Source organism: Melospiza melodia, chromosome 6 (genome assembly GCF_035770615.1).
Source record: "Melospiza melodia melodia isolate bMelMel2 chromosome 6, bMelMel2.pri, whole genome shotgun sequence".
In the NCBI taxonomy this organism is placed as follows: Eukaryota; Metazoa; Chordata; class Aves; order Passeriformes; family Passerellidae; genus Melospiza; species Melospiza melodia.
In genome coordinates, this window is record NC_086199.1 from 17,425,802 (window position 1) to 17,443,268 (window position 17,467).

Here is a 17,467-nt window from a genome sequence, read left to right on the forward strand (position 1 = left end):
GCCAGCTGCCTTCTCCTTCCATCTTCTTCTCTCTACAGCAATTAGTAATAAAACACAGTTTTCTCCAGAGAGTCCTGAGTCTTAAAACATGTGTTGGCAGGGTTATAGGTGATATGGTAATTATTTAAAGATGAATCAATTATGGACACTGAAGCTGTAGGCAACATGTTACTTTGACTCATATTTCAGAATTTCCCCAATTTTCATTATAACAATTGGTCATATAATGCCCATGATATGAATAGATTCCAGAGTTTTTTAACAAGAAGTAAAACTGTGATAACTTGATCTTTGAGCTCTGGAGGTCAAAAATGTAACCTTTTTGTAGAGCTCATTAAAATGAACATGATAGATATGTGCAACCATATAGAAAAGTTCAGAAGACTCTGTCAGTAAAAAGACTTTCTTTAACTAGAATCCCCTACCTGCCCTATGTGTGTATTTTTTCATTATTTCCTGACAATACTAATTATCCTACCCACATCTTCTCTTTCATAAAGATATGTAATCAGTAACAGGAGTTCTGCAAGATACTTAAGAAAAATATGGAGCCTGAACCAGTTTCTTTTACATGTACTGGGTATGGCTGAGGATCTTAAGTTTAATATGTGAAATTTTTTGTCCACATAAACCCATTAATATATTGTATTTATGCTTTTTTCTTTAAAATAAGTAGTGGGAATGTTAAGAAGCATTACAATTCTTTAAGTGGTAAAACTGTAGAACTTTTATGGACAGTGCTGATCCTGGAAATAGCTTAAAATTCTGTGCTCCAGTTTTGAAAATTAAAAACAAAATGTTATTAAAGGTCAGAAAAAGGTGTTTCAAAACCATGTTCCTGGTATACATTCCTTGGACACTAGCAATATTTTATTGTAAGAATCATAGAATTATTAGGACTGGAAGGGGCCTCTGGAGATCTAATCCAACCAAGCCACTGTCACCTAGAGCAGGATCTCACCCAAGTGGGCTCTGAATGTCTCCAGAGAGGAAGACTCCATGGCCTCCTGGGCAGCTGTTCCAGTGCTCTGCCACCCTCAATGGAAGCAAGTTTTCCCTTGTCTTGAGGTGGAACTTCTTGTGTTTTAGTTTGTGGCCATTGCTCCTTGTGCTGCCACTGGGCACCACTGAAGACAGTCTGGCACCAACCTCTTGGCTCCTGCCTTTGAGATATTTGTATGCATTAATCGTTTTGGCCCCTGCTGGAGCCTCTCCAGCAGCTCCTTGACTTTGCTGTACTGAGGAGCTCAGAATGGACACAGCACTGCAGATTTGGCCTCACCAGGGCTGAGAAGGAGGGGAGGATCAGCTCCCTTCACCTGCTGGCCATGCTCTTCCCAATGCACCCCTGGATATCATTGGCTATCCTGGCCGCAAGGGCACTGCTGGCTCATGGCCAGCTTGTGTCATACAAATCAAGGAAAAATAAATCACAGCTCTTGTTTCTTTGTAATCAAATTAAATATTCAAAAGTAATTCCATAATCTAAAATTATCCAAGTTGGGGCATCTCTGTCTCTTAGATACTCAAGATTTTGCATGAGCATACAGAGATGCCATAAATATATGGCCATACAGATAGACCATATCTAAAATTAGATGAAATTATGTTTTATTTAACTGGATTATTTACTATAGGTATAGTTCCACTGTGTTCTGTTCTACACTGCCCATTGTGCTTCAAGCCTAGGCTAGTGGAGCCCATTGTAACAATAAGTAAAGAATTCCTTTTTGTGCTCATGTTATCACTTGATTTCTGTGTTTTCCTGGCTTTTACCCACAAGTTTCTTTGCTGAGACTGCACATGGAGTTATTGTAAGTGGTAGGTTTTTGACAGAGGCATTAACTTGTAAAAAACTAGATTAGCACTGTAATGGGTAATAATTGGTTTAATGGTTTTAAGAATTTTAAAGAACATAGATAAGATCTGGTAAATTGAAGGTGGAGTCCTCTGTCCAATTACAAATCTCTTTGAACAGAGCCCAATTCCTCCAAATATACAGTTGTTCAAAGTACTTTCAAGTATGAAGAGTAAGAAAAGATGGCAGAAATTTCATACTTTGTTGGATTTTTTAAGTTTCTTTGATCAAAATTGTGTTATGCACAGAAGTGTCAGAATTTTTTGCTTTTGGAGCAGATTCTATTTTAATATGAACACATAAAAATTGTTACATGGAAAGAAACATGCATGGCTGATTCTATCACAGTTATTAATTCCTATTGTATTTGTGGGACAGGATTTCATCCAAAGACATGGAATGGAATCACTTCTGTTCTCAAGTAACCTCTCTTTAGATAAGCTTGGGAAGCTTTTTCCAATTTGTTTTTGTTTTAATTTCTATGACAGTTTCTAGTGCTTTCAAGGTCAGCTGACAAGAAGACCTGTCATGTTGGAAATCATGATTAGTGGAGGCAAAATGAGCATGTTCTTGACAGGACCTCTCAGGTTCTTAGAGGTTTTTTTACTTCATTTTACTAGAAATTTAAATCATGTTCCATAAGTACTTCCTTTTGGTGCAAGTTCCATTTAGATATTTCATTATGTAAGTCTAGATTCATAAAAGAATCCTACATATTCTACTATGTAGTTGCAATTATTTGGTCTAGTCAATGCAACCTTTTACTCTCTTCCTGTTCTTCTATTTATTTACTCACTCCCATAGATTTTGAGATTTGACAGGATTTTTTCCTTAAAATTTAATCCCAGCTGCTCTTGTATCTTCTTAGTGAGTGTTCTGTTGAAAGCTCCAAACAGCTAAGAATATATGCCTTCAAAAGTAGATTTGCTTGTCCTCCTGTTCAAAGGCAAGAGGCTCCTCACCCCACTCACCATACCCCACTTGTAAAAATACATCCACACAACAGGCCCTTTCAGCTATTGCTGCATTCTGTTTCTTCCTTGATTGGACATTTCTCTAAGCACCTGAATTTGTAAAATATAAGATTTATGTACTGTAATGCCTAGAATAGTCTATTTAAATGCTTTTCCCAAAAAACTGTCTCAGCAATGGTTACAAAGAGGAAGCATGCAGTTCCCCAGCATTCCTAAAATCCATATTGAAAGTATTGCTTTTCTAAAATTGTTTACTATAAAATCTCTGGACTCATGTTTCTGGTGAAGCACAGTTATTTAAATTTAGGAAGACTGGTTCATGATTTATATAGGTATTCTACAGTTTGATTCTCTTCCTGAAGAAGCTGTCAGTATTAATATCCTCAGAATTTACATAAACAGATACAGGAGTTCTGACTCTTATCCCTACATATGTAATCTTGATTATATTTTCTGTTATTTCAGATATGTATGCCAAAGTAGTATTGAAGTGTTCATTTTATTTGTACAGATGTAACTCTGGACAGCAAAGCTGGAATTCAGTTTTTGGTACATTAGTAACTTGGAATTGTGTATGTTTACAAATCTTATGAAGATTGGAACATGTAATTCATTGTCAGTAGCTCACTGCTTTTCTTCTTATTGAAACTGTTTTTTTACATATTCTGTTACACACATGAAATATATTTTTTAGAGTGTGTGATTCTTGCAACATGCTGCTTTCCATGCCTTCCTCAGATTTACATGAAAAGTTTTCCCTGACTTGGGTGTATCAGCCATTTATGACTAGGTTGGGGGATTTTTTTCACTTAGTTGAAAACGCAAGCAACCTGTTTCCCCTGGAAAACATATTTAGTGAAATTACAGTCTTGTTTGCCATATGGTGCATCATACAGATGGATGATTATTATGCAAATCTTTTGATTAGTGAGTTTCTGCCATTCTAGGAATCATTTGCTTTATGTGTGTTGGCTTTGTACACAATTAAGTTCCATTCTTAGGATGATCTGGGACTGTGCCAAATCTTTGATACAGTTTTTTATAATTTTATACTTTTTTCTTATATTTATGGTTTGTTCCATTTTCTTTGTTCATCAGGCAGAAGAAGTAACTTTTACTTCAATTTACCATATGAGAGATATAATGCAAGAAACATCATGCCATGCTGAATGAAATCAGTAGCAAAATTTGCATCTTTCCCTCATAGACTCTGCCTCTGTGGCTATAGGCATGTGAGACTGATGAGGGGAGTAGTCAAATAAAATATTTCATTCTGTTTGCAACCAGAATCTAATCTGATGATTCCTACTAGCTTTTCTCCAATAAGCAAGTTTTTGAGCTCTGGACAGTTCATATATAGTGCTAAGAGTCTGGGTGGCTTTTTCATATCTACATGGTTGACAAAGACTCTGGGTAGGAATTGTATCTTCAGTTCTTCATCTATGACCATGGAATTATATGTGAAAAGAAAATGTTACTTTTTGTAGCTAGGCCAGCAGCTAACCCTACTGTTAAATTTAGATTTCTTAGTTACAAGGGGCTAAGGTCTGTGAGGGATGGAATACATTCAGTATATGTTTAAGTAAGGCCCTTACTAACTTAATCTGCTCTGTAGATTGCAATTTGTTAAAGCTCACAGAAAAAAATCAGAGTTTTTTCTGCTGTCTCAAGCAGGTATAATATTAATAAAAATTTAAAAGCATTCCTATATGATGTTTCTGTCAATGGACAGGACTATCTGATTTCTTATTTCTTATGAGAGGTAAAAATTAGCCCTTAGTACAGCTGAGACCCAGGGAGGTATCAGTGGTCATCTGGGCTCTCCCACAGAGTGGTAAACTACTCATCACAGGATGTGTTCCAGGAGTGGATTTTTATAAATTAGACTGATCCTTTATTTTTGTCACTAAACTTTCTTATGAGTGAGTGTCCTAAACTGAAATTTAGGTTTTTAAATGTTTTACTATTTGCAATATATTGACATTGTGGAAATATCTCAGACATAAACAATATAAAATGATACTGTTGTAACTTAACAGTATAAAATGTAGAGTGATATTCCTTAACTATATAATTCAAGGTTATAGTGAAGGAGATGGTTTCCAAGAGTAAAACAGTATTTTATGATCAAAGCCATTGCCTTTCATTCATTTATCTAAATCAGCTCATTAAAACATTTAATGAATATATAGATACCTATCCCATGGAAAGCAGCTCTTATTTCTTCAAAGCTTGATGAAAATAAAACAGTTTTATCTAAGATAAAAACCAAGATTGACTAGCTGTAAAGCCAAACTGAGTAATTTACTTCATCAGAGGCATTATTGGTTGGAAATTTCGGGGCCTATATGGTTAGAGCAAGCCATTTTAATTTTAATCTCATTCATCTATTAATAATCTCTCTTTAACCAGTTGAATTTTAGATTTTTTTAGTCCACTGCAAGATAAAAGGCTAATTCTACTATTGTCAGACAAGGAATCGTTTGAAACACAATGTTTCTGCATTTTGAAAAAATGAGTGTAGGCCATTATATTTGTGTGAAATAATACTCTTAATTCAGTTCTGAAAATGTGTTTAAATACCTGGTAATATAAATAACGGAAGTGTTCTGGAAGTAGATCCTATTTTGAGAGAAAATAAAACCTTCTTTGGACCTTCTTTTTCAGTCTTATTTTTTGCATAGAAGAATTTTGTCACTTAAATCTGAATATTTATCACTTTTCTCTCTCTCTTGAATTTTTCACAGCCTCAAAAGGATGTATCTGCTTTAATAAGGACCTTCTAAATATCCTAGCCAAAATAAGCATATAGAGCAACAGCTGATAAACAAAAAAACCAAATCTCTTGCTAAAAGATTCAATACCAAATCACTAGAATTCAGAGAATTTCTTCAGTAGGAAAGTGTACAGGCTGGATGACTTTCTCTCTCAGCTGATGAGTGTCTCAGTTTCTTCTCAGCAGCTTTTAGATCATGATTCCTTATCCTTCCTGGCTGCAAATCTCGGTTCTGCTGTCGCTTTCTCTTGGATCCTCTTGACAGTTCTATCAGTGAGTGCTGTGACCCTCAGTTGTGGCACGACACGTGTCCTACGCGCCCATGTTATAGCACTAATCTGTAGCTCCTGACAAGGCTTACCTAGAAAACTGTGTAGTGACTGTTCATGTGTAGTCAGGATTGCAAGGAATTCCATTAGTAACTGAGAAATTTCCTGGCATTAGGATCCTCAAAATAATATCTTTCATCCTCAGAATGGGGAAGGAAAGAGGGAGGGAGGGAGGGAGGGATGAGGGAAGGAAGGAGGGAAGGAAGGAGGGAAGGAAGGAAGGAAGGAAGGAAGGAAGGAAGGAAGGAAGGAAGGAAGGAAGGAAGGAAGGAAGGAAGGAAGGAAGGAAGGAAGGAAGGAAGGAAGGAAGGAAGGAAGGAAGGAAGGAAGGAAGGAAGGAAGGAAGGAAGGAAGGAAGGAAGGAAGGAAGGAAGGAAGGAAGGAAGGAAGGAAGGAGGAATTTAAGAGCATTGAAGATTTAAGCAATAGAGCAATAGTCTGGAAATATGAATAATAATTTAGAGGAAGAAAGAAAATCAAGAATGGTAATGGGAATTGGGCTGCAAAAGCCACTTAATGGATGGAAGTGAACCAGGTAGCATGTATCTTCAAAGTATGATGAAACTTTAAACAGATTTCTTTTTTTATTAGTTTGCATATTAGTTTTATTTTATTAGTTTGCTTTCTGAACCATTCATACATGAGAAAGATTGTTTATCTTTCTCTAAAATAATTAATTTTAAAAATTATTATTTAAACAATGTTATCTGCACAGAAGTACTTAATAAGTACTGGAAGTATTGGAAAATCTGGTGAACTTAGGACCTGTGAACAATCTACTAATCAGTAAGGTCAAAGTTAAGGACTAACAGTATTTTTTTTTTTATATCTTAGTGTGTATGTGAATTTAGTTTTGCTGTTCTTTTTCATAATTATCAGGTTAAATGTGTATTATCACTAAAGCTTCAACAGACAGCACTTTTCCTTTGATACAAACAAATTTATTGCTTCATTGGTTTGCATAATAAAAATGTGAGGATCTACAAACTAAAAGCATGATTCGCCTCTATAAAAAAGTCATTGGATGGAATGAAGGTAAATACCATTTACTACAAATATATAATGTTTATCTTGCATAATTACCCACCTGAATTCATAGACAGCTATATGCTTTTCAGCACTTCAATGTTTTGTTCTATTGGACTGATGATCTTTGAAGGTGTAATTTCTAAAACACTAATTGCACAATGTTCTGTAGAAATGGATAAAGCTGGTCAGAAGCAATGAACAAAATTACTTTTGTAGAATGAAGGTAAGCAAACATTTTTCCTTCAAACATTCCACCACTATTGTCATATACTAACAAAATAAAAATTCAAATGTAATTTCTTCATAGAAATTGAGAATTGGTATCTTTATTAGCTCTAGTAAGAGTTTAATAAGTCAAATATGGCTGATCTTTTAAGATTTAGACCATTATTTCTCGTTGTTCTTCACAACAGCTGAGTGTTTTATGCACCATGGCTGTGTAGATGTGACACTTAAAGGAAGATTCAGTAGTGGCCTCCAAATGTGCTAAAATATAGCATGTGCTACTTTCATTTTTAAAATTCGTTTATTTTTTTAAACTCCTTTTTATATTACTTCTACTTAAATTATTATCTTTAATTTATGGTTTTGTGTGTATGTGTGTGTGTGTGTGTATAAAACTGAGTTTATTTAAATAAAAGAAACAGCATCAACAACAGTTTCTTTAGATAAAAGAAACAAGATTTGGAGAACTTGGATACCTGAAATCTGGCCTCATTTATCCAGTTGTCTGATGGAAGATATTATCTTTTCCCATAAAGTTTTCAGGCTTTGGACTCTCTCACTTGGGACAATATTACACTGATTTTGTCATAACTGATATCCTGAAGCTAAGAAGTTCTTTGTCTTATAGCAACTGAATGTTGGAGTTCCAAATTAAAAGACTGTATACTCATTTAGAAATGCAGGGGAAACTATTTTTCTAGAAACATGAAATTCCCTTCATAATGTGTGTAACTTTCCAGGGAGAGTTAGGCAGCCTAACTATTCTATATTTACATAGACTGCCTTTCAAGCAGCTGATCAACAATGAAGAAAAAATCAGAGTGCACAAAAGCTGCATTAATTTTCTATAAATATCTTCTCTGTTGTCATTAAAAACTATGAGCAGTTTCTTCTGTGAGCACAAGAAACCTACCTATGGAATTCAGGAATTTAGTTTTCTTACATTTTTAATGCTAAGTTTAGGGTAATTCAGGCTATTGAATTATGAATTACCTTAGTGTTGAGTGTCATGAATTTCTCAGGAAGTTTTATGTCCTAGGCTCTGATCTGATACCTTCCAGCCACTCCTAATGTGTATAGTGAGAAGGGTTTGGAGATGGAAGGATTGTAGTCTCTCTGTGTTGTGAACAAGAAGGTTGAAACAGAAAATAGATGAAATGTCTTGGCCAGTGTCACACATGGAACAAATAGAGCACCAGTAACTGAGGACAGATCTCCAGTTCTAGACTAGACCCTCTGTTTGCCTGCGTATTTCTTCTTTATGATTCTGTCTATGATCAGTTATTAAATTCATATATCAGTTTTTTTAAATGGAATGACACATTCCACTGTTCATGCAGTGTCTTTCCAATTCTATGATTTCCTTTGAGAAACAGAAATTTAATTTATTTACAGAGCAACTACAAACCTTCATGGGAAAGAATATAGTATTTATATCTAAATAGTATAATGGACATTAATTACCACTCTGCTTTCATTTGACTTTGTCTTTTGCTTGTAGGGCTGTTGACAATTGTTAGCAGTATTTCAGCATAAAATATACAGTTGCATCTGATCAAAGAGACTTTTTGTCATTGAGAACACCAAATTCTAATAAGCAAATATAATTATAAATAAATTTACATATAAACTAATCATACAATATAGTAGAAGATTTTAAAAAATTTCTAAAACATTGATCATTTGTTTGATCCCACCCTTAAGGGGATAGGAACACCTAAGATTCATAGATGCTCATGGTTGAAAGGAATTATAAAAGTCAGAGGGCCCACAAAAACTCACGAAGTCTTATTAGTAAATTACACACTTAGCATAGAATTATAGTCTCTGACCTCATGTATTAGCACATGGCAGTGGGTTTTGGATAAAGGGGTAAGGAAAAAGAGAGAGAGAGAGAGAAAGAGGGAGAGGGAGAGGAATAAGAGAGGGAGAAAGAAAGAAAGAAAGAGTGGAAGAAGAAAGGAAGGAGGAGAGGAGGTCACCAGTCCTGGCTCCAGTGTTAATCCTGCTGATGGGATTAACAGGGTCTGGGGTCTGGGGGCACCACCCAGGCTTGGTGGGAATGCCTTTTTAGAGACATCTTTTCCCTGCCCTGGAGAAAGGTTTCTTGTTTTCTCTGCAAGCTGTTATCATGTGCAGTCTGCTCTTTTAGACCTGTCTGGAAATGGGTCTGAGGGCTTCAGGGCACTTGTGTGGTCCTTGATCCCCCCCACAGTCTGTGCCCACTTCTCAGCCTCATTCCTGTGCCTGCTTTGGACTGTGTTGTGCTTATCTCCAGGAACAAGAACAAGGATATTTGTCCTGGAGAAATGCTGCCTCCCTTCTCCAGCCACATCTTGTTCTTTCCCACAACAATCCTTGGTTATTATCAGCAATCCTTCATTGTTATTACCAACAGTCCATGGTTGGCTTCATATCCAAATAGCTATTGGAATTTGGGACATGCACATCAGCCTCTTATCTTCTGGGCTTCTACACCATTGCAGATTGTCTGCCTCTTTTTTCACATGATCTTTTTACAGCCACACTGTTAAATAATGGGATCTCATTACTTTCCTTGGGACTTTTAGGCCTGGGGAAGCTAGTGTACCTTTCTTCTTTTATGTATTTAATATAAATTGGTTTTTACCTGGCCTTGGTAGATGTAGAAGGAGAAGAAGTGCACTTACATTCAAAAAGGGGCTTGAGGATGGAAAAAATTTGTCTTTCCAGAAAGAGGCTAGAGATCCTCTGTGGTCATTTTATTTTTTGCTCCATACGAGCTTCCATGTTGATAAGAGCTTTGGGCACCCTCAGGATTAGGACTATGTCTATGTCTGGAAAACAGAAGTGTACACACATGAGACTTGAATTGGAGGATGGCATCTTATTAAATCCTGCATTTTTAATATAAATGTATTAACTGAATGGGGGAGAATAACAAAGTTACTGCTCAGTAAAGAATGTCAGGTCATATATGCTGGTTGAGACTGTGTGAGTCTATCAAGATATCCAGTGGAAACTTCAGTGCAAAGGAAATTGTTAGCCCAGGGTGAGATGAACACTGTTGCCTACAGAATTAGGGTTTATATTTAGCCAAGGAAAAGGTTTGCAGTAGTCGTGTGCATTCTCAATTCTAAATTAATTCAGCAACTCCCAAGGAAATTACCTCCATACTATCATAGATGTTTCATTTAATATTTCTGCTTGTTTTCAGCAATATCAGGAACATATGGAGATGTTGGGAAGTAAAATGAGCAAGAAAAAAAGATGTTTGAATATTTGTAGTACAGTGTTATAAATTGTTGTTATTCCTTTCCTTTGGTTGCTCCATGGGGAAAACTGATGGTCTCATCTCTCATCTTCATTTAAGAATTATTTATGGGGAATGATTGGTCCCACCTATTGTCGATGCCTGGTGCAGAATGGGATCATTCCCTCTCGGAAAGTTCCTCTCCCTCTCTTCAGTGGCTAGATAAAAGTGAGATAACTGATTTCAGCTATATAGAGCTTTTTTGATGACAAGTAAGGCCACATAAATCCTGGCTTGGAAGGGATTTGTTTTTAATGGAACAATTACAGAAATAGACAAAAATTATTATAACTGAGGGCAAATTTGCATGTGAGAAGAACTTGGAAAGATTGGGATCAGTCATCTTAAATAAGAGATGAATTAGAGCAAGCATGATTAAACTAAACAAAAGAGAGGATTTTAAAAGAGTCAAGGAACTCCAAAGTAGAACTTATCATCTGTTGTAATAAAACTACAAACACCTTGTGAAAAAAAATGCAATGAGGCTTGCACAAACACAAAATATGTTATATATATTCTAAATTCAGTAGTAGTTGGAAAGGGCTCAGGTCTTTTATTCCTATGATTACAAGAAGTTATATTAAGTAGATTTTTACTTAGGTGAGAAAATAGGAACACTTAGAGTATAAGGGAGCCACATACCAATGAGCATTGGGAGGAACAGTTGTCTCTAAATGCCTGTGTCCATTCTTAGAACTATTGACATGTACTAGTATATTTTCCTGAAGTAACTGCCATTGGTAACTGTCAAAGGCTGGGTACAAGCTAAACCAGTGATTTGGTGTGGCAATTTTTGTGTTTACATTCTTTGTTTCAAATGCGAATACATAAGGTTAAAGGGAAAGCTAGTTCATTTCAGATGCTGTGCAAATGGTTAGGTTTGGCATTAAATCCTCTTATGGTGTTAGAGGGTGCAGCTGTACCCGAACATCTATCCATAAAATTTGAAGTAGCTTTCTATGGATTGCAGTAGGAATGCGTGAATCTTGCAAAACTCTGAAGTGCCAGTGAAAACTTACACTGAATCTAATCAGATTCTGGTTTTGAAAACATCAGCCTGTTGTTTTTACTCTTTCCTACTACCTTTCTTATCTATTAAAATCATGGTTATTAAAATCCAAATGCATAACAAATTACAAAATCTCATATGAATGCCAATGTTTTAAAAAGAGGTCGTGTTGATATTTTACTTTTTTAATTTTGCATGTAAGAAAATGATCACATTCTTCCATTTTATCTAAAGCAAAAGTTCTGTGTCTAAAACTCAAAACTGAATCTTTAAAATAGTATTACACTTAATGCACGGTTTAAGAAATTGGCTATGTAAATCTGAAGGTAGAGAATGCAGTGTGATAGGTTTACCAAGTGAAGTACTAATAGAAATCTATTATAGCTGTGTCTCTGTGCTTCAGCTAAGAGCTACATACTAATTCCAGCTGCTGTTAACACATGGCAGCATTAAGAACCTGAGCTCTGTGATGTTTACTCTTTCCTTAATGTAGCACAGTAACTGATATTCGTTTCTATTTTTTCCATTGGTTTTATTTTGTTATTTAAGGAAGTTGTGTTATGGTTTGAAAAGTATAGCATGTGTTGAATGCTGTCCTCCCTAGATCACATACACTATTATAAAAAAGAAGTTGTATAAGTTATAAATATTTGGTATCCTGTATCCAAAGCAGATCTTAGAAGTCAGGCTTAATCAATTCTTGCTGTGCTAGTTGCTTTAGTGGCATTTTTACGAGTTTTCTTCTTCAAACTGTTCTTTTAGACTGCAGGCAAATCTGATTAAATTGCAATGTTGGTTCTGTGTTTATTCAACCACTAAGGAGCATCTGGTTAAAACATTTTATAACAATTCACAGTAGTAGACAAGTTTCTCCAAAGTATTTCAAAATTGAAATTGAAAATGTAAAAATGATCTCAGTAAAAACTACTTGATAAGAAGGTTACACAGTAATTTTCATGGTCTTTTAAACTGTAAGAAAAGGAATTCCCTGTAGTGAGTTATTTCTGAAGTGTGTTCTGCTGCTCAGCATGGAGGAAGCGGTGTTAATGCTCCATGGAGCAACGCTTACAGTTCCTGCAGACCTCAGGCCATGCCACACCTGCCTTTTCTCTTGGGCTCCCTCCCAGTCTGTGAGCAGCAAGGAACTCCAGCAGTAGGACAGGAAGGTTGTGCTTAGCCCAGCATCCTCAGTGGGTCCTTGAAACTCCCTCTTGAGCCTTTTCCTGCAGTCCAAGTCAGAGCTGTGTGTGTATTCCTGTGTCACCTGCTGCACCTTCAGTGTAGGAGCCACAGCTAGGATTTAATTTGAACACATCAGTGATGTGCAGTCAGTACCACTCCCATGTGTATACATCCTCAGCATCCAGGATGGGCAAATAGGTTTTAATCTCTGTGACATGAGATCAGAAGCTACAAATCCTTCCCACATCTGATGCTATGAACCTGTCACTGCCAAGGACTGCATTGACACACTCATCTAAGACTCTGTGAGTCATTAAGACTCTGGGATCTGTTCAAGTGGTCCCTTTTCCTGTGTTGCTTCTTTTGTAGGTCTTCATGTGAAAGACCTGCTGCTGGAAGTGTGATTTTCCTCATCATTACACTTCTTTTCTAGCTGAATTGTAACATTCTGGAATACTGTTGTGGACAAAGTGAAAAGCTCTTCAGAATAGCTGTTCTTAAGGGATTAAATGATTATCATCTCTGTCGCATTTCTTTCATCTTATAATCAACCTCAAGATGGTACTGGATAACTCAGTTTGAAGTGATTAGATATTTGAATTAGAAAGTATTTGATCTCCTTTTTAACTGTGTTTAAACAGGTGTATTTCTTTCCATTAATGTTAATATACTTCTGGTTCCTTATAACTATAATATTCCCTTACTCGAATATTTGAGTGACATTTAGAGCATAAATCTGTCTAACAGGAACTGATATGCTAGGGAAAAAAATATCACACTCTCTTATTTATATTGAGACTAATAAATACAAATAAGAAATTACAAAATGTTTCTGTACCTTAGTTTATAGAGAATGAAAACTTAACGTTTCAGAGAAGGTGTAATGGGAGACAGGACCTTTCAATTAAATAATCACTAGTTTTCAAAAGCTTTTATTATATTGTGGTTATTTAATTGCTACTGTTTCTAACATGAATTGATCACAGAACAGTTTTTATTGATAAAACCAATATTTTAGTTAATATTGTACAACTTCCAGTTTGGTAATTTGTACAGTGTTGCTAAGATCCATATGTCCCTGAAGAAATTTTAATTTATATTCATTCTTTGCTGAACATGGTGTTTCTGGATTTTCAGTCCTTTTAAAAATTTAATCTTTGCACATGAGATGTGGCATAAGAAATTCAGTTTTTTATATAATCTTAAATATATTACTGTCTAATAAAAATTAAATGGTATTATTAAAAATGCCTAACACATGCATTACTTTCTTGGTCTGTTAGGCATTTACAATTCTGTCTCACTGAAAATAAATTACACTTTGGTTCTCAAGCCTTTTAAGTGTTTTCAGAATTTTTACTATACTTCCTAATATTTTGAGTTTTTTCCTGAGGGTTTCTAAAATACATTGCTCTGATTTGTAGGATTTTTTTTTACAATTGGATTAATCATCACTGACCTGGAATATCCAGATTCATGTAAGACAGGCAGTGCCACTACATTTGGAAGAAACAGTGAATTCTCTTATATTTGGATATTTTTATGTACTTTATTATTTTTGTAGCTGAGTCATTTCCAGAACAAATAGGGGTAACACTTAAGTGTGATTCTATTGTCCTTCAGTGGCTCCTATTACAGCAAGCAAAAACTTGCTGTATTTTTGTGAATTTGTTTCAAACTGCTGTGTTGCTATTATTACTACAAAAGAGCTAGTTACTAAGATCCAAAAAAAGTGCATCTAGTACTCAATAGCAAGAGGTCATGCTTTGGATGTTAGGCACATATTCAACATTCAACTGTTTAAACTATTCTCTCTCAAGTCTCTATCTACAGCAGAAAATAAGTTTTGTCTTTAATGAAGCTGCAGGTTCTCTGTTGATCCTTAGGTATTCTGCTCCTGGGTTATTGGACAGACAGAGACATCAAACTTGGCCCAGTATTTCATAGGAGCCAGTGCAGAAGGTGAAAGCAGATTTGAGCTGCAGAGGAAATGTGCTGCTGTGTTCTGTACTCTTTTGAGTTTCTCTAGGGCTAATGGCTCCGTGCCCAAGATATTCAGCTGTAGTCCAGCTGAAAGGTGACAAAAGTATGTGCTACAGAGGCCAAATCAACAACAGTAAAGATGGGATGAATTCTTGTACCTGTTTCATTGTCAGAGATGTCCAGGATCAGTTCTAAGTTGCAGACTGACTTGTCTAACTGGGGTTGTGTAAAATCATCCAGTTGGTACTGTGCCAGAAGCTCTTTGAAGTGTTTCTTCCAGCTAACAAGTGTAACTTGTCTTTTCCTCAGTTTCTGCTTCCACTTTCTGCTTTTTATGCATGAGCTCAAGTACTGAGCAGTCTACATAGTGTTTTCAGTGGAGTTCATGACATCTTTCTAGTTCTTTCAGTATTTGTGTATTTTAAATAAATTTGAAGAAAAAGGGAACTACGAGGAACGTTTTCCTACTGCTCCTCTCTGCTTATGACTCTCTTGAAATAAACTGTTTCAAAGCAGTCATCCTCTTTTACATGCTGTTCATAGTTCATTGGCTGTGTCAAATGTTATAGAGAGGCTGAACAAAAAGGAGTGAGGAGACTCCAGTGCTCTTAATGTGGATTGTCTAACAGTGACAGTAATGCCCTTTCTAGCCCATGTGCTGAAATAAATTCAGATCATGACAGGTGCTGGGTAGTACCCAGTTGAAAGTGGAGGCAACAAGAATATAATAATTGAGATCTAGCAAGAATATATTTTGAATGTGATGTTTGGTTCAGATGTGTGCTTATAGTGCTGTCTTAACTTGTGAAGCTCAAAGCATAAACTCTGCTGCAACATGGCAGCTGCACAGCAATGAGCAGATGTGCATTTGAAAGCATGAGAACCAAGCAGGCTGTTCACAAAAGATAAGCATTTAAGACAGTGAGAAAATTAGTGTTCATCAAAGAGGATATTTGCCACTTCTTTCAAGGTTTGCACCATGGGTTTGCAGCCTTGGACAAATAGGAGAACTCAACTGACCACCTCTCAGCCTATTCATGTGCCCATGACCTTCAATACTCAACTTTTGATCTTTTTATAAAAACAGGATCCTGTGTCACAGAGTATCCACTTTGTCCATTTTAGAGCATGGTCTCAAAAATGACTTAGAGGAATGAGTATTGTACCACTAGCAGGACTCTGTTCTTCTACAGAGCACACATTTTATTTGAATCTTTTCATATCTGATTCTACCTAGCTTGCAAGATCTGAGAGTGCAGCTTTAAATAGTAAGGCTAAACATGAAATATATATGTGTGTGTGGTTTTTTTTTCCTAGAGTCTGCAAGTCAGCTAGAGAATAGTATTTTTTTTCAGTACTAGAATAAAATACATTAAGATGTAAAGGAGGCAAAAATTATACACCATCCAGCTACACTGAATTTAGTTGCTTGGTGATGTTTAACTATTTGCGTTTCTCCAGGGAGCATGGGGAGATTGCAGGTGATCATCTGCTCAAACTGGAGCTTTAGGTGGGTACATGCCCTCCTCTGAATCTTCCAAAGCTGGGTGAGCAAGGTAAACAGCTGTTATACAGTGGGCCCTGGGCTCAGCAAAGTGATGTCTAATGAGCAGACTTAAAGATCTGACAGCACGGAAAAGCAAGGTGACCATTTGCCTCTTTGAGTTTAAGGAAGTTTTAAACTAAGTTCCAATTTAGACAGCATTTCAATGTACTAATCTACACATCTATTTTTGATTAGATTTTTTCGTGTCTTTTCTTGTAGGTGTGTGCTCATTTCTTTCCCAAGTTTTGTCTGTTGTATTTTATAGTTCCTTGTTAAATGTAACCTCAAGCTTGACTGGAACTTTAAGGCAACAGCAGTAGATGAATACTAATGATAAAAATAGTTAACTATGTAAACTGTGAAGTAAAACATTTCATGTTTTCAAATAAATCTGTTCAGAAGGGATAAAAGGATAAAAAATATTAATTACTTTATATATATCTAAGATTTGCTTTTTAAATTCCTTTTTTTCCCCCTCATCAGGCAAGTTAGTACCATGGAACAAATAGTCAGTCTCTGAATCAGCCTCAGGGCTTTTACTGAGTAATTAAAAGCTCTGAAGTTAGTTAGACATCTAGTTCTCAGCAAGTATGATGGTTTTAAAGCAGTTACACTTCATGAAATGGGAAGAGCTGAGGAATTATATGTTCTTTTGACCTAAGTATAGTGATTAGGATTTATTTAAAGATATTAGCTTGAATATTTGTACATTATAGGCTATATTGTTTAACTCATTTTTTCCTAAACATTTTTGGTTTATTCTTAATTTTATCTCTTCTTAACCTTTGTTTCTGGTTCTTGTTCAATAGCTCTTTGATATTAAGTAATAACTCTGTGGACCTACACTATGGTCATGTCAGAAGGGCCTGATGGGAGCAGGAATTTCTATTTCCAGATGATTTTTTGGCAGGTAAGGTTTCTGCATCACCTAATATTTTAAGTACTCTTTTTAAAGAACAGATACCAGGATTGAAGGCAGTATTCCAGTGTTGGTGTTACACAGGGCATTTTGCATCTGCAGCATAAATAACACTTCTCCCTTATTTGTGAAACTTAAAATGTGTTTACTCTTTATGTCAGCATAAGATTCTTAAAAGCTCATTCCAGTATTTTTCCCGGTAAGATTCCAGAGCTCTGTATGGTCACCTTTCTATGATAAACCTCACATTTGGGACAGATTTCTTTTTCCCAGCCTTCTAGTTTTCACTCTACAAGAAGTATTTTGTTTGAACAGGCAAGTTTAATGCACAATTCAGCCTATTGT